The sequence below is a fragment of the Festucalex cinctus genome, chromosome 11 (genome assembly GCF_051991245.1).
Source record: "Festucalex cinctus isolate MCC-2025b chromosome 11, RoL_Fcin_1.0, whole genome shotgun sequence".
Lineage (NCBI taxonomy): Eukaryota > Metazoa > Chordata > Actinopteri > Syngnathiformes > Syngnathidae > Festucalex > Festucalex cinctus.
In genome coordinates this window covers 23618959-23633969 of record NC_135421.1, presented here as the reverse complement: position 1 = coordinate 23633969, position 15011 = coordinate 23618959, and the positions used below count along the sequence as shown (strand labels likewise).

The following is a 15011-nucleotide window of genomic DNA, read 5'->3' as shown; positions in this document are numbered from 1 at the left end:
CGCTCGCTCGCTTTGCTTTTAGCGTCAAGCTCACTCTTCCTTGCTCGACCTCGCTCTTCACGCTGTATAATCTTCAGTTCATTAGCATTTAAAAAAATAATATCGTTTATGAGTCATGCACAGAGGGCGCTCTGGTGAGTTTGTCATTACTTGGTTATGAAAGCAGAGTCACTGCGTCTCCTTGCTGCAGAATCCTCTTCGGGGTTGCTGCCAAAACAAAAACAAAGAGGGAACGCACGGTTGAAAGTTGGGGAGAACCCGTCATTGTTTACACTAGACGTTTTTTTTTTTCCTCTCTCATATTTCGCCACTGTGGAGTAGCGCAAGCAGATTATTAAAACAAGATGGACACATTGCACAACTGACTTCCAAATTTCAAAAATGTATTTTAGGTTTCTTGAAAAGTGTATGGGATGAGAATCTGGAAACATTTTGTTCCTCATGCTTTGGGCCATAGAACTACAAACAGTTAGAAATAGGAGTCGGACTTGGCATAAAAACTTCAGTGCTACAATGAGAGAGGAGAATATGAACCAAAGAGGGCAAAAAACGATGAGGACAGCAGTTAAAAATGTAAATGACCATCATTTTTATTCTTTACTCTATTCTTTGTTTTTTACATTATGAGCAACTCTCATTTATTGTGCAATAATCTAATTGTAACATGTATTTGTTACATGTTTTGATGCATTTTTATGCTTTATAAAACATTTATGTCTGAATTTTGGGAGGCTTGGAACGGATTAGGGCATTTACATGGAAAATGCGTCTTTACTTACAAAATTTTCTACTTAAGAACTTTCTTCCAGAACCAATTAATTTCGTAAGTAGAGGTACTACTGTAATTAAAAAAAATAAACTAAAATTCATAAAAAAATAAAATTAATAAAAACTGGCAAACACGCACTTCAAACTAATTAAAACTACCTAAATTTAAAAACCAAAACAAAAGAAATAAAAACTAGCTATAATGAACATTCCAAAACTATTATAAACACACTTTATTTCAGTTGTTAATTTTTACTTCTTGTACACTATATAGGTCACATTAATAGAATCAAGGGTGGGTAGACTTTTTAGATCCACTATATCGGCTGAAATTGTACAACTTGGAATTCTGCCAACATTTGGGACTCACATAAAACCTGTCACCAACCTCCATCATCATGCATGATGCCACACAAGTTCTCATTGATCAGTCAATCAGAGATCGATCAGAACCCTGGAACGCATCTTTTTCCGACTACAGCATAGAACTACAGTGAACTGGGAATTGGTCTCATGTTATTATGCACAATCTTCCTCCCATCTGCTGCTTGAGCAACATCATCGAGCACATGGCGCACATGGTGCTGCTGTACCTGTGCTGTGCATGCAAATGAGTGATTGGAATTTATTCAGCGAATAAAAGCATGCAGACCTGATGACATGCAGCAGATAATAGAATATTTGCAAATGGCAGCTACAGATTAACACGGAAAACAAAATTGCTCCTCATGACCAGAAAACTCGTTCCTAACATATTGATCAAGTTGCTCGATTCAGATTTTAAACATGTTAAGCTGAGTATGCGTCCTACACTTGAAATGAATACGTTTTTAAATTCAATAGATAATGCTGTTGCAAGTAAAACAATATCCTGCAGAGGAATGGAAAAAAAGAAAAAAAAGAAAAAAGTAAACCTCGCCCTCATGTTGCATACACGTAATAGTTGTGAAATTATATTTCCTGTGAGGGGTCATTAAAAATAATGACATAGAAAGAAGCAAACATCCATCCATCCCATTTTAATGAGCATCGAGTTAATCAACCTTTTTTTTATCTGTTTTCTTTGCCTTTATAAAACCATCACGGTCCTGCTTGGACTGCAGCCGCCTGATTCGAGAAAGTATCATTATTTATTTTTATCTTAAATACTTGCTTTTTTCCAGAGCCTTTAAAATCAATTCACCTTGCTTAAGTTCAAATCACAGAGGATTAATTTCTATGCAAGCAGATAACAGTTATCGCTGGTTCCAATCTACAAGTTCCATTGTTGTCTTTTGTCTGCCAAAAATAGTCTGAGCACCATCCAATTGGCAACTTTTTTCATAAAAGACCAACTGAAAGCATGTGTGTGAATTACATAATTTTATTTTACACGTTTATTTGTATTAAAAAAAAATCAGTGCATAAATTAAAACTGTAAACATTCCAGGCTTCAAAAAAAAAAGAAGTAATTTTGCTATTTTTGGGGGTGAAACATTAACACCAAATGGGGAACAATCGTAAAGTGGAACAGAATTGATACGATATATTAAACATTTTTTTACAAATAAAAACGTGAAAGTAAGGCATGCGAAATTATTCACCCCCTTTTCTCTCAGTACAGCCAACTGACTCCAGTTCCCTGATCATTTCTGAATGATTCAATGTTGATGAGTCCACCAGTGTGTAATCTAGGTTCAATGTGGCAAAAGGTCAAAAAAGTTCAAGTGAGCTAGTACTTTTGCAAGTTACTGTAAATACATTTCACAAAATACGAAGCTGAACTACCATCATTCATCAAGGTCAACAAAACCCAAAATGGATTTGAACTTTACTGCCATCACGAAGAATTCCCCTCAAATGTGAAGGTGTCCATCATGTGCTGTCATACGAGGTGACAGACAAAACCATGAAGCCCCCAGCAGAAAAGCCGAGGCCATAGAACAGACATGAGATAAAATGACCTTGGAAATGCAACTTCCTTTTATGCACTTGCAGTGTGTTTGAGTTGGACAAAATCACAACAGCAGTCATTCCGGAGTAGTTTTCAGACTGTGCTGCTTATATACTCAACAACAAAATAAACAGTACTACAAGTAAACAGAAAATCTATATGCACCAAATCATTATCACGTCAAAGAAACACATTATGGTCAAATTGACTGTCCCGGTTTTTAATTTTGAAAATCTGGTCATCCTCAGTTAGCGGTTAGCTACACTGTTAAAGAGAAAAAAAGAAAGAAACAAAATATATATATATATATATATATTTAAATATATATATATATATATATATATCTTATATTAGTTATTCATTGTATTTTTCAGGCGCCCCAGCTGCCGGGAAATTACCGCTCTTTTTTTTTAAGATTTTTTTTTTTTTTACAGTGTATATCTCATTAGATGTCCTTTCAAAATAAATGTTAATACAATGAATGCTATCAGCTATAAGATGTTACAGAAATTGTAATTATTTTCACTTTTAATTCTCAATTCACAAAGAAATAATGGTAAAGTTACAATTTTTTACGGTTTATTTGTCAGTAAATATAAATGTTTTTTTTTCCTCTTTTATAGGGTTAACAGACAAATATTTGTGAAATTATGATACATTTGTGCATGTATTTTAACAATCAATACATGTATTTCTAATGGAGTTTTTTGTAGAAGAACAGAAATATTGTGTTTTTACAGTTAGTGATTTCATGTTATTTTAGATTTGAAAAATCACACTATTTTCGCAAATTACATTTTTTTTTTAAATACAGAAAAAAATTGTAAAATAAAAAGTAAAATTCAGTTATATTACAGTTTTGTTTTTGTTTTTTTGATTTGTTTTAACAGTGAAACCTCATATCTATGTGCCCCGTGATTGGATGGTGACCAGCCCAGGGTGTGCTCCAACCAAAGTCCAAAAGTCAGTTAGGACAAGCTGGAGGTCACCTACGATCCTAATGGGGACACATTGATGGACAGATTTTCTTTAGTGCATTCAGTGAAAAACAACAACAAAGTGCTGATTTAACCTCAGCTCCAGTACATCGCGCATGATATTCAAAACTAATCTGACTCTTGATTGAAAGAAGGCCAACATTATTGTTAGCAGTTACGCAGGAGGTTCGCTTCACTTGCTCCGGCGGATTCCATTTCAGACCTCTTTGTTCGGGGAAACAAAAGGTGAACACTTGGCTGGACTAGGGCGACTTTCACTCCACATTAATCACAGCGTCTGCAGGAGGGCCCTCGTCCCATTAACACTATGACAGCCTCCCCACAGAACTCGGCCCTCATGGATTTATCAGCCTGGCACCGATAGCTGAGTGGCAGCTGTGCTATCTGACATTGATTCCGCAGCTGGAAGGAGACTGCTAATGCAGTGGTGCAAGCCCCCACCTCCTGATTTTTTTCATCATGCGGCATGAAAATCGGTTATAGTGAACAACACAACCAGTTGCTCTTCTGTTGGGTCCGGCAGAACTTTTGCCCATTTCCGTTTCAACTCCAAATATGTTTCCACTCTGATTTCATCGCGTGTGTGTGAACTGAAGCGCACGTGCTAAAATTAAAAGCACTCAGTCAAAGGTGCGCGCACTCAACCGCCTCGAGAGAGCTCCTCACGCAGAGAGCCATCTCGGCACCGCAGGGTCTCGACAAACACTCAAATCAACACCAATTTTATTGTTTGCACTCTAACAGCCTGTCTGTTGAGGTTAAGCCGCCCCTGCGACGCTTTGCTAACTACCTTGACATTGGAGAGCCTCTGATGTTTTCATGACAAGGGTCAGACAGTTTGACGGGAATGGGCTCCCTGGGTGTCTCATCAAAAACCACCTGAGAATCAGCGGGAATTAATTTCAATAGCTTGAGTAGTTTTATGTCATCACTATAACTTTGTGGCCAGAAAAGACAGTTAATGAACTCATATTCAGCATTATAGGCTGTGGTTGCTAACTTGCTAACAGCCACATGCTAACGACTCTGTAAATACCAGAAATCTTTGTTCTTCTGTTGTTTGTTAGCATCTTAGCATTAATTAATTAATGTGCGATCATTGCCAAAAGGACAACACGATACAGGCAACACAGTGGTAGCAAGTCTGTCTCACAGTTCTGAGGTTCAGGGTTCAATACTACTATTTTTCAGGAAATTAAATACAAACAAAACAAAAAAACAGAATCCTGCTTGAGGTATTAAACACTTCATCGTTTAAGTTGGTGTTATACCTTATATTACCTCAACAAAACACCATTCAAAAATCATATCCAATCGACTAATACACTTGAAAATAGATAATTTATTATACTGTCATTGATTTAAATTGGAGGAAACGACGCCTCAGCTGGCTGTTCACTTCAAAGCCTGTACTCACGCCGACCAGACAAAAAGTCTTTCACACTTCACAAAAGCAAACTACGGTGGTTCCATCATCTTCTCAAAAACTTTTTCAAAGGTCTTAGAGCCATGAGTGATGCAATTGATAAAACGATGAGCTGACTAATGAATTTGTATACACTTTCCTTGGTGGCATTATCCATTTTTAATTCAAACAAAAAACAAAACAAAAACAAAATACAAAAAAAAACGTCTTACTCAAATGTATCTCATGTAAATTACTGGCAAATTTGCAAGTTTTTTTCTCGGAATACTGCCGCCCTCTACACCTAATACACCGTATTACAATTCACATGGAATTTCAGGTTGTTGTTGTTGTTGTTTTTAATGTTTAATTCCATGTAAAACAAGGTCACTGCGAGCAGTTGAATTCTGCAATTCCAGTGGCCGTAGGTCACCTGTGTTGCCCTCCCACGCAGATCGTCCATTTGACAGCTACTTCATGTTTTGAATCATGAGGGTGACAACGACTAAAATGAAGTACGGTCGACAGCCTTCCCCTCATTTTGGAGGCGTCGACGATGGATTGATTGCCGTTATCAAAGATATTCCTCTCGCGCGCATCTCCTCCTCATGCACTGCTTCCTCGCGCAGGTCATTACGGGATGATACTTGACGACTATGCTAATTCCGTGCAGATTTATTCTGATTTGTGATTAGGAGCTCAGAGTCATACGACTCACATCTTCTTTCCTCCTCAATGCCTCCGTTTAACATGACCTTCCCGAGGCTCTGTCATGACAATATGCCTCATTACTGCACTATAGGGGTGCTTACACAGAGCGCAAGAGGCAGGGAATATCAGAAACGCTCAAAAATTACTGACAGGCACACAAAGAGATGAAATGTGTGGAAAGGGGGGGAAAAAAGGAGCAAAGTTGCTTGCTTGTTCAAACACGCATGCACAAGCATACACAGAATATGAGCAGAGCATTGTTGACTGACAGGAAAACTCAAGAAAGGCAAAATAAGAGCAAAAAATAGGTCTAAGGAAGAAATGATGGAACACACACACCTGCTCCAGATGTCAGGAAAAACGAACAGAAATAAAGTTTGCATTTGTGTGCTGCCTTAGCTTGGGAGTGTCAACATAAAAAGTGTAAATTCTATTCCAAAGCACTGCAGAGAGTTAAGCAAATCTAAATCCGAGCGAGAATTTGACTTCTTTTAGAGATCGTGACGTTCCTTTCATCACACATGAGCTGCATCAAACGGGTTCTTCTTTGGCTCATGTCTCACCCCTCTGCAAAGTTTTGCGGGAATATGACTCTTATCCAGTATTTGCTTGCAAACAAGTGGCAAAATGTGAGGTGATCATTTCAGTCAAGTGATGTCTCAGGACTGAGATAAGTATGTGAAAGTAGATTTCAATATTGAGGACAGGGATGGACTGGGAACCAAATTCAGCCCGGGAAAATATTTGTAAACTGGGAGGAGGGTTCGCTGCATGCCAATTCATATTGATCCAAGTGGGTGTATTAAACACAAGTAAACGCAAAATAAATATGAAAATTTGTCACATAGTATTGTCTATACTCTATACAATTTATATATTTATAAATATGATTAAATATAAATATATTATATTTATATCATCGCTGCTATGTGAACATGTCCATTATCATTATTATTTATTTATTTATTTACATTTTTGGGATGTCTGCATTTCAGTTTCTTCTGAAAAACATAATGTAAAGGAAATAAAATAAAATAAAAAAGGACAAAAATTGACACTTTTTTTTACATGTAATCTTATATAATATACAAGTGCATGTTAGTCTCAATAAATTATGGTAATGAATTAAAAATGCAAAGAATAGAAAGTGAAGGAAAACATTTTTGTAACTTTTTTCTGAAGCTGAACTTATTATTTTAGTTATAAACTTTGCATGGCTGGAAAAGCTCTACATAAGAATACTATCCACATCCTATAGCATTGCAGGCTGTGTGCAATTTAATATGCCGCGGGCCGCTAAAAGTTGGACGGTGGGCCGCAAATGCCACCCGGGCCCTATTTTGAACACCCTGGTGTATAACTTATTGGCCCTAGATGCTGTATTATGTTCTCTAGTGCATACTTGCATATTTTTAGGCACAAAGACGATCAAATAAGTTTCTTCCCCTTCCAAAATAAGCATTAGCCTTAGAAGACACTCAATTTCCCTTCAAATAGAGCGTGTCAAGTGCGTGGCTGCACGTGTGTGTTTTGGATAATGTTTGAGGGGGCCAAAGATACCTGAATGTGCTTTCGACTTTAATTCGTCGCCTCCATTCTGAGGAGGAGCGAGCGATTAGACACAGAGAGATAGACGAGATTAAGAAGTGGAAGGAGGATCAAGAGGAGGGATGAGAGTGGGAGATATTGGGGGATCTCGAGCAACGTTCCTTTTCATGTCGTCTTGTGACCTCCTTGGTGGGCCTGTCGCCTACAAAGCCATTACATGGTACCAACACAAAAACAAAGCTTGAATGTGTGTGTGTGTGATACACACATCCATCCATCCATCCATTTTCTTGACCGCTTATTCCTCACAAGGGTCGCAGGGGCTGCTGGCGCCTATCTCAGCTGGCTCTGGGCAGTAGGCGGGGGACACCCTGGACTGGTTGCCAGCCAATCGCAGGGCACACAGAGACGAACAACCATCCACACTCACACGCACACCGAGGGACAATTCGGAGCGCCCAATTAACCTGCCATGCATGTCTTTGGAATGTGGGAGGAGACCGGAGTACCCGGAGAAGACCCACGCGGGCACGGGGAGAACATGCAAACTCCACCCAGGAAGGTCCGAGCCTGGACTCGAACCGGAGACCTCAGAACTGGGAAGCGGACGTGCTAACCACTCGACTACCGTGCCGCCCGTGATACACACAACGGTTTTATTTACAACTATTTTTTAGATATATAAGATTGATTTATTTCAGTAGTTCAATTCAAAAAGTGAAACTAAACCAACTAAAGTTGCCAAAAAAAAAAAAAAGAGAGATTATTATTACATTTTAGTCTTGGTAAAAGTCTCTCTGTGCATTCACTAGGGATGTAACAATATCCAAATATCACAATAAGATATGATCACGATATGAAGCTCACAATATGATAATTATCACGTTATTGTGGGGTGGTTGGCGATATTTAAAAAAGGGTACAATATTGTAAAAAAACCAAAAAAAAACAAACAAACTCACATAAAAAAAAAGCACACTATTGTGCTTTTGTACATAACATCAATGTTATTATTATTGTTTTATTCTTATTATTATGTTATCATTATTATGTTATGTTATTACTGCATGCACACATTGAGTTCCTCCACATGTTGACTTGCTTCACAGGCATGTTACGTTCCCCTTCATCTGACAATTAGTGAAGATTTTAAACATAGATACATTCAGACACCGTAGCACTGCAATTTGCCAGTGACAAATGCATGAATCCAAATAGCAACATTATGGCAAGTTTGTATTTATGAAAGTTCTTATGGTGTCAACAGCCTCCTTTATCCTCCTATTTTCATATCAAATCCGACCGGCTTCATTTCCAATTCCCCCGTCATTTGTTACGTTTCTTTCTCTGCCTCCAACAGCTCAAGCATTTTCGAGTCGTGAGCGCGCCCGACAGGTGGAACCGTACCATAATTTGATTGGTGGCTTGTCCAAGGTCTCTCGAGTTGTCTCATCACCACGGGCGTCAAATCGTACCACGAGAGAGAAGAAAAAACAGCAATCTGTCATATTAACAGCTTGCTTATTATTCAGCACGAGGTGTAAATCACTAAAGCCCTTTTGTGCCAGTCATTTTCTGTCAAGTGTCAGCCGCACGATGAGCGGAAGCTGCTAGAATCACTTTTGCAATCCACCCTGGTTTGCCTTGATAGGTGAATTGTTTCTGCGCGGATCGGTGATCGTCTTAAGCTCGGAAGCAAAAGGTCAGCACATTGTTAGGCGAGACGTGATTTGTATTTTGTTTATTAGCCTGCCATTGTTCCAATCTGGTTATACACACGACCGTCCAACAAATTTGTGTACGCCGAAATGGGACTTTTTAGTTGGATGTACGTGTGCGACAAATGAATAGAACGGCAATAAAACGAGCTGGAACAAATGTGATTTTCTTTAGAAGTCATTACAAGCGTTAAGGTCAGCCTAAATGATTCATCTTCTATACTGATTGATTGGGCTGGTGATTGATTGCACATCACAACTGATAGAATTGATGGAAAGGAGAAGGAACGAAAAACGACTGCGCTCAGTGGTGCAATAAAGGTGGAGGAGGGGCAGTGGAAGTACAAACACGTCATTACTGGACTACTTAAGTACATTTGTTAGGTATCTATACCTTATGTATGTATTTATTTTTATCACCGCTTTTAATCAAAAGCCGATACCGATATTTTTTTGTTTATTTACTTTGAGAAGTTTTGTTACTATTTTAGTTAGTAAATACTTTCCCCAACCATCCCAACTTTTATATATAAAAAAAATAATAATGCTAAAAACCTTGCCAAATATTATTTTGAGTATATTTTGCGGGCCACTAAAAAATGTAAGGCAGACAACAAATGGCCCCCGGGCCGTAGCTTTGACACCCCTCACCTACAAGAACCAATACAAAAATTACTGTTATTAGGATTTATCACATTATTTTTGAGGGCATTGAAAGTAAAACTATGATGATTTGTTGTCACGACTGGCTATGTGAATGATGCATGAATTAAAAACAGGATGACGAAAGACAGCTGTATTTTTATCTGAGAGGATGTTACTTAAGACCTTCCCTGTACAGTTAATAGAAAAAAAAAAAAAAACTATGGTGGCGATCCTATTGGTTCGGGCGTGACGTTTCTCTACTTTTCCATTGATAGGGCCACCAATGGCTAACAGCGATCGCCGTCTTCTTTGTGGCATTTCGGCTAAACGTATCTCGGCCCTAATAGAGAATGAACCGACATTGATTGCCTCAAAGGGTTGGTCTGACGTCAAACAACAACTGATTTTCCAAAATGTCACACCGGCGCTCTAACGACGCCTGCAAGACACAGCGGGGCGGTTTATAATGTTAATGCTCATTTGTTGCCTTTTGACTCACTGGTAGCTATTTAGAAATTGCACTTAGTTCCAGGAAAGCAGGCGGGGTGACTCAAGTGGTGGATCGCACAGGGAGCAGGAAAGCAGTGGCTTCAGTCAGAGGCGAATGCGCTTGGAAGTAGCAGCGCAACAAATGGGCCAAACCGGTAGGAGTACATTAAATTTCACTTTTCGAGCATGATATCAATTCATAAAACCATGAATCGTTTAAGATTTTTTTTCACCCCCAGAAATGAACAAGAAAATACAAATTTAAAGGCTGGATTTTTTTTTTTTTTGGTATCATACTCTTCTTGAAATTTGCTGTTTACATGAAAGTATTTTCTTACATTTATGAAAGACTTGTTTTTTTGCAATTTATGACAATTCAGAATCTTTTTTTAATTTTAATTTACATAGTTCCAGAATTAATATCAGATTGAACTGAAATGAATCGAATCGGAAAAAAATCGAATCAAACTGAGTTCTTGTGAATCGGAATCAAATCGATTGAGGAAATTTGAATCGATACTCAGCCCTACTGTTTTCTTAAAGGATCATTGTGCAGTTTGTCACTTTTTTACTCACGACTGCCACCTCTGGCCCAAAGTGTAACTGCAGCGTCTGTGTTACCCTCGTTCATTGTGCGCGTGCGAGTACGTGCACAATCTTAAAGTGACAGCTACAGTGGACTAATGAAGACATGACTTCAAACGAGGTAAGAAAAGCTCCGCCCCTCCCCTCACCAAAGAAACTGTCTATAAACTACTATAAAGGGAAGATAAAAGCTGATAGATGCAGTCAGAGTAATACAGTCAGGGCTCTTTGTACTCATCTGGGCATTGGTGGAGCATGTACAAAAAGCTTTAACATGACCTTTTTAAACGGTACAATGCACCTTTAAGATGGAACCCAATGAAAACAGTAGAGGCCCCAGAGTTGAACCCTGTGGAACACCATACGTTCCACCATTTTAAATTATTATTCCATGTGGTTGCTCACAATAAAATCATCAGGATCTCTACCAACTAAGTGTCCTTGGTTTAAATATAATAAAATTTACCACACATTAAGTACTACTGTATTTGATCATATACGGTGTGATTTAAATAAAAAAACAAAAACAAAAACATTATAGACCAAAAACATCAACCAATGCACCCATGCGCCACATTCCATGCTATGACACAGCACTATGTTGTTCCGAAGGCATCATTTGAAGCATCCGGTTTCATTTCCAATCATATCATTTGCATTTTTCCACACAATAATGCTGCGCGGTTTGAGCTGTAATTAAAGTCTGGACCCCGGTGGAAATTTAATGTTCCCCCTCCCATCCAATTTGTTTATATCATCGTCTTTATTTTGTGCAACGTGTGGAGAGGCAGGCTGCTTATGACATTTGGCAACTTTCAAATTAGAATTCATCATTAGAGGGGCTATAACCTGTTGATCGTTTATTTGTTTTCGATTTTTTTTTCCTAGTGAGGTTTCAAACGGTCTCAGAAGCAAGAAATCCCGATTAAGCTCGACTTCTTTTCAAATCTGACTGATGACTGCATTCAAGCCACGTTTTGATGTCTGTGTTATTGACTGGACATTTAGAAGAAGAAGAAGAAGAAGAAAAAAAAAAACAGTTTGAGAGAAGACGTGAAATCACCCGGGATTGTTAGCCTGCTGCGTAGGAGTTTCAAGGACACTGAAGGACACAAAGTGCTTTCCTCCCAGAAAAAAAAAAAAAAAAAAAGAAGTGGGGGTAAGTCTGCCACCTGAGAGCATCGAGGAGAGGAGATTGTCATTCAGCAAACGTTTGATGGCGTCAGGCACTTCTCCACTGCAGATGTGACGCAAACATTACACTCCTCTTTCTCGCCTCTCCGCTGTGTCATCCTCCTCCTCCTCTTTCCTCACTTCATTTTCCTTGAGCTTCTCTTCCTTGTCTCGCCTGCAGATGTGGGTCTCTACCCACTCGTCGTGGCGTTTTCTCTGTAGATGTCTGCCCTCCCACCTCTCTATTTTCCTTTCTCCCCATCTCTCCATTCTCTCAGCAGAGATGAGTGGGTGGAGTGGAGCATTGTGCCCTGGAGATTGTTGTGCCATCCGCTTTTCAGATGGGCCCGCGCGCGCGTTTGCGTGTGTGCGCGTGTGTTGACGAGCCCTCACACAACAAGAAAATCGAACTGTCCTTTTTAGGTGGGCTTAAATGAATTGTTTGATTTACTGGGTCGTTGCTGTCGTCGCACAAATACATAAATCCCGCTTACAGAATGGCGGCCAATTTTGTAGTCGCTCGCTTATTTGATTTTGTCTGGCGCCGTATGACTTTTTGTTCCCTCTGATGCGTCTTTTTTTTTTTTCTTGTCTACCCTCATTTCTCTTTTCTTCATAGGAAAGAGAGAAGTGCATAGCCCTCCTTTCTCACTCTCTTGCCTGTCTTTCTACATTTCCACAAATCTTCTCATCCCTTCCTCCGCCTCCTCCTCCTCATTGGACATTTTTAGACAGTAAATCCCATCCCTTCCTATACAGTACATAGCTGCGAGTGTATGGTAGACGTGTGTGCGAGAAAGATATCAAGGGAAGCGCACGGCGTCAACACACTTGCCTCACAGTCTCAACGAAAAGATTCCTTAAAGTGAAGAACAAATGCTATTTTTTAGAATGTGAGACCACATGAGGAAAAAACACATTCTTATTGGTCTCATCATGTCTATCGTATTTTACGCCACCAACGCTGCATACACGTAATATCTAGTTGGGTTTCTTGGGAAGTCTGTCATAGTACCAAGACTAACCTGTGAGAGGCAGCGTAGTATCACAGGGCATCCAGGTGGCCAGAAAATACAAAGAAGAAGACAGAGTGCTGTAAGAAGAGGAAATAAAATAATCAGCCCTTTCCCGACTTTAATCGATGCCTTCGTAGACCATAATAGTGATTGTCAAGCAAGTGATGACACCTCCGTGTGTTAGCTTGTGCTTTAGCTACTCACCAGAGCAACATACACATGCAGCTAGAGTATATGTAGCATTTTGGTGGAAATTTTCTTCTTCTTCTTCTTCTTCTACTCCTCCCATTTCTTCTAATTTTTTTTTTTTAGATTAGCATTATTGCCACCTTGTTTATAATGCTATAAGAAGGTGGCCACTAGCAGTAATGCATGACCCACTACTTAATATTTTGTGCCAGTGGAGAGAAGGTGGTGATGATGCACAGATAGGCAACATGATTTGGGAATGGGGATTTTGGGTTCCTGTCCAAGGTCTAATTTTAACATATACAAGTCGCACCTGAGTATAAATTGTAGGACGAATCCGGAAAATACAGTAGATGTCTATCATGAAAGCACACATGAAAAGGTGTCATGGGCCCATGCCTGAAACTGAACAGGAAGTCAGCCATTTTGGTTTGAAGGAAACATTTTAGGCAAATTCCAGAGTTTGTACTTTTTACACCTACTTCGAAATTGGCCCAAATGCTTCACTACCTCAAATTGTTCCTGCTTATTTATCTATCTGAAAGGAACATGCATACCTGGGATGTTCAGCAGCATGTAACAAATCTCCACCGCCTATATGCCAAACAGGATAATCTGTTGTTGTTATTGTCATGACTCTTGTTTTGAGCTTCTGCTACCCTCACCTGCTGACAATAATGCACCCCCTGCCCCCTAAGCAGCAGTTCCTCACCCTTCCAGCACCTGGGAACAGTAAGCTGCCTTCTACAGATTTGCAGGACAATATGGCAACACGGCTCTTTGCCCAGACGAACGGGAACAGACTGTACAGGGCCAATCTACCAGTTGCCAGGAGGCCTGCTGTGGTTGGCCTGCACCATCAGGCCTATTTGCATTGGTCATTCAAACCTGAACTTATTAAACGACTTTATATTCAGTCAGCAAGGTGAATAACCATGTTACAATTATTTAAAAAAATAAATAAATAAATAAAATAAAAAAATCAATAATTTGCTCTGACCAACAAATGAGAGGATGGAAAAACACCCAAAAAAAATCAGTCCCAATAGTTTACGTTAGATTGGCAAATAAATATAGAATAGATAAATAAATACAGGGAGTCATCGACCTACTAAGTCATTTCGACTTTATGGCGCCCGTGCCTCGTCCGTAGAACCTTCTTTTTCATTCATTTATCACTGTCGTTACACAATTGTAAAGTTATTTAATTTTAAAGTTGTGTTGTTGTTACCTCCAGCAACGGACATCCATCTAGCAAGTCCACTCGCCATCAGGTGCGTCACATTTCCGTGTTTAAACTTGAATTAGCTTAGCTCCGCTCTGCCGTCCGTCAACAATGAATGTCCGTGGGGAAACACGAAATATTCGTTATAGCCACTCCTGTTCATGTTTTTTTTTTTTTTTTTTTTTTTTTTTTAAATTACTGTACAAAGTATCTTGATGTAAATATTGACTTTAAGGGTGAAATCGAGGCCCCCTGTAAATTAATAAATAAATCATCCACATATGAGACCATACTGGAAGCAGTGCCAATGAATAGAATATAATGTTGGAACTCGTGAATTAATACAATTTCATGAAATTGTGATTGCAAATATAGGTCAGCAGAGAAGTGTGCAGAGGCAGTGGTACAATGGGATGCTGAAAAATGAAAAAGTAATACCTTTCCGTTGAGGCCATCTGATGGTGTTACTGGTAAGACTTCAATCATCCAATCCTCCAAGGAACACCATACAAGAGTCATTTGTTTGATACAGCTCATGAATTAGCCTATTAGTCTGTGCAGGTGTAGCTATCGTAGTATCCCCCGAGTGTGGTTTGCGGCGTTCATCG

The 15011-nt window shown here is 39.2% G+C and overlaps 1 long non-coding RNA gene across 1 annotated transcript in view; it reads right to left on the bottom strand.

Annotated features, from left to right (window-relative positions):
- The window catches only part of LOC144030359 (uncharacterized), a 40795-nt gene extending 26297 nt beyond the window's left edge, over positions 1 to 14498 (bottom strand). Inside the window, exons 1-2 of the long non-coding RNA XR_013287239.1 lie at positions 14410 to 14498; positions 151 to 207 (exon numbers count right to left, since the gene is read on the bottom strand). This is a non-coding gene — a long non-coding RNA (uncharacterized LOC144030359). The remainder of the gene's footprint in view (positions 1 to 150; positions 208 to 14409) is intronic.
- Positions 14499 to 15011: the final 513 nt, after the last annotated feature.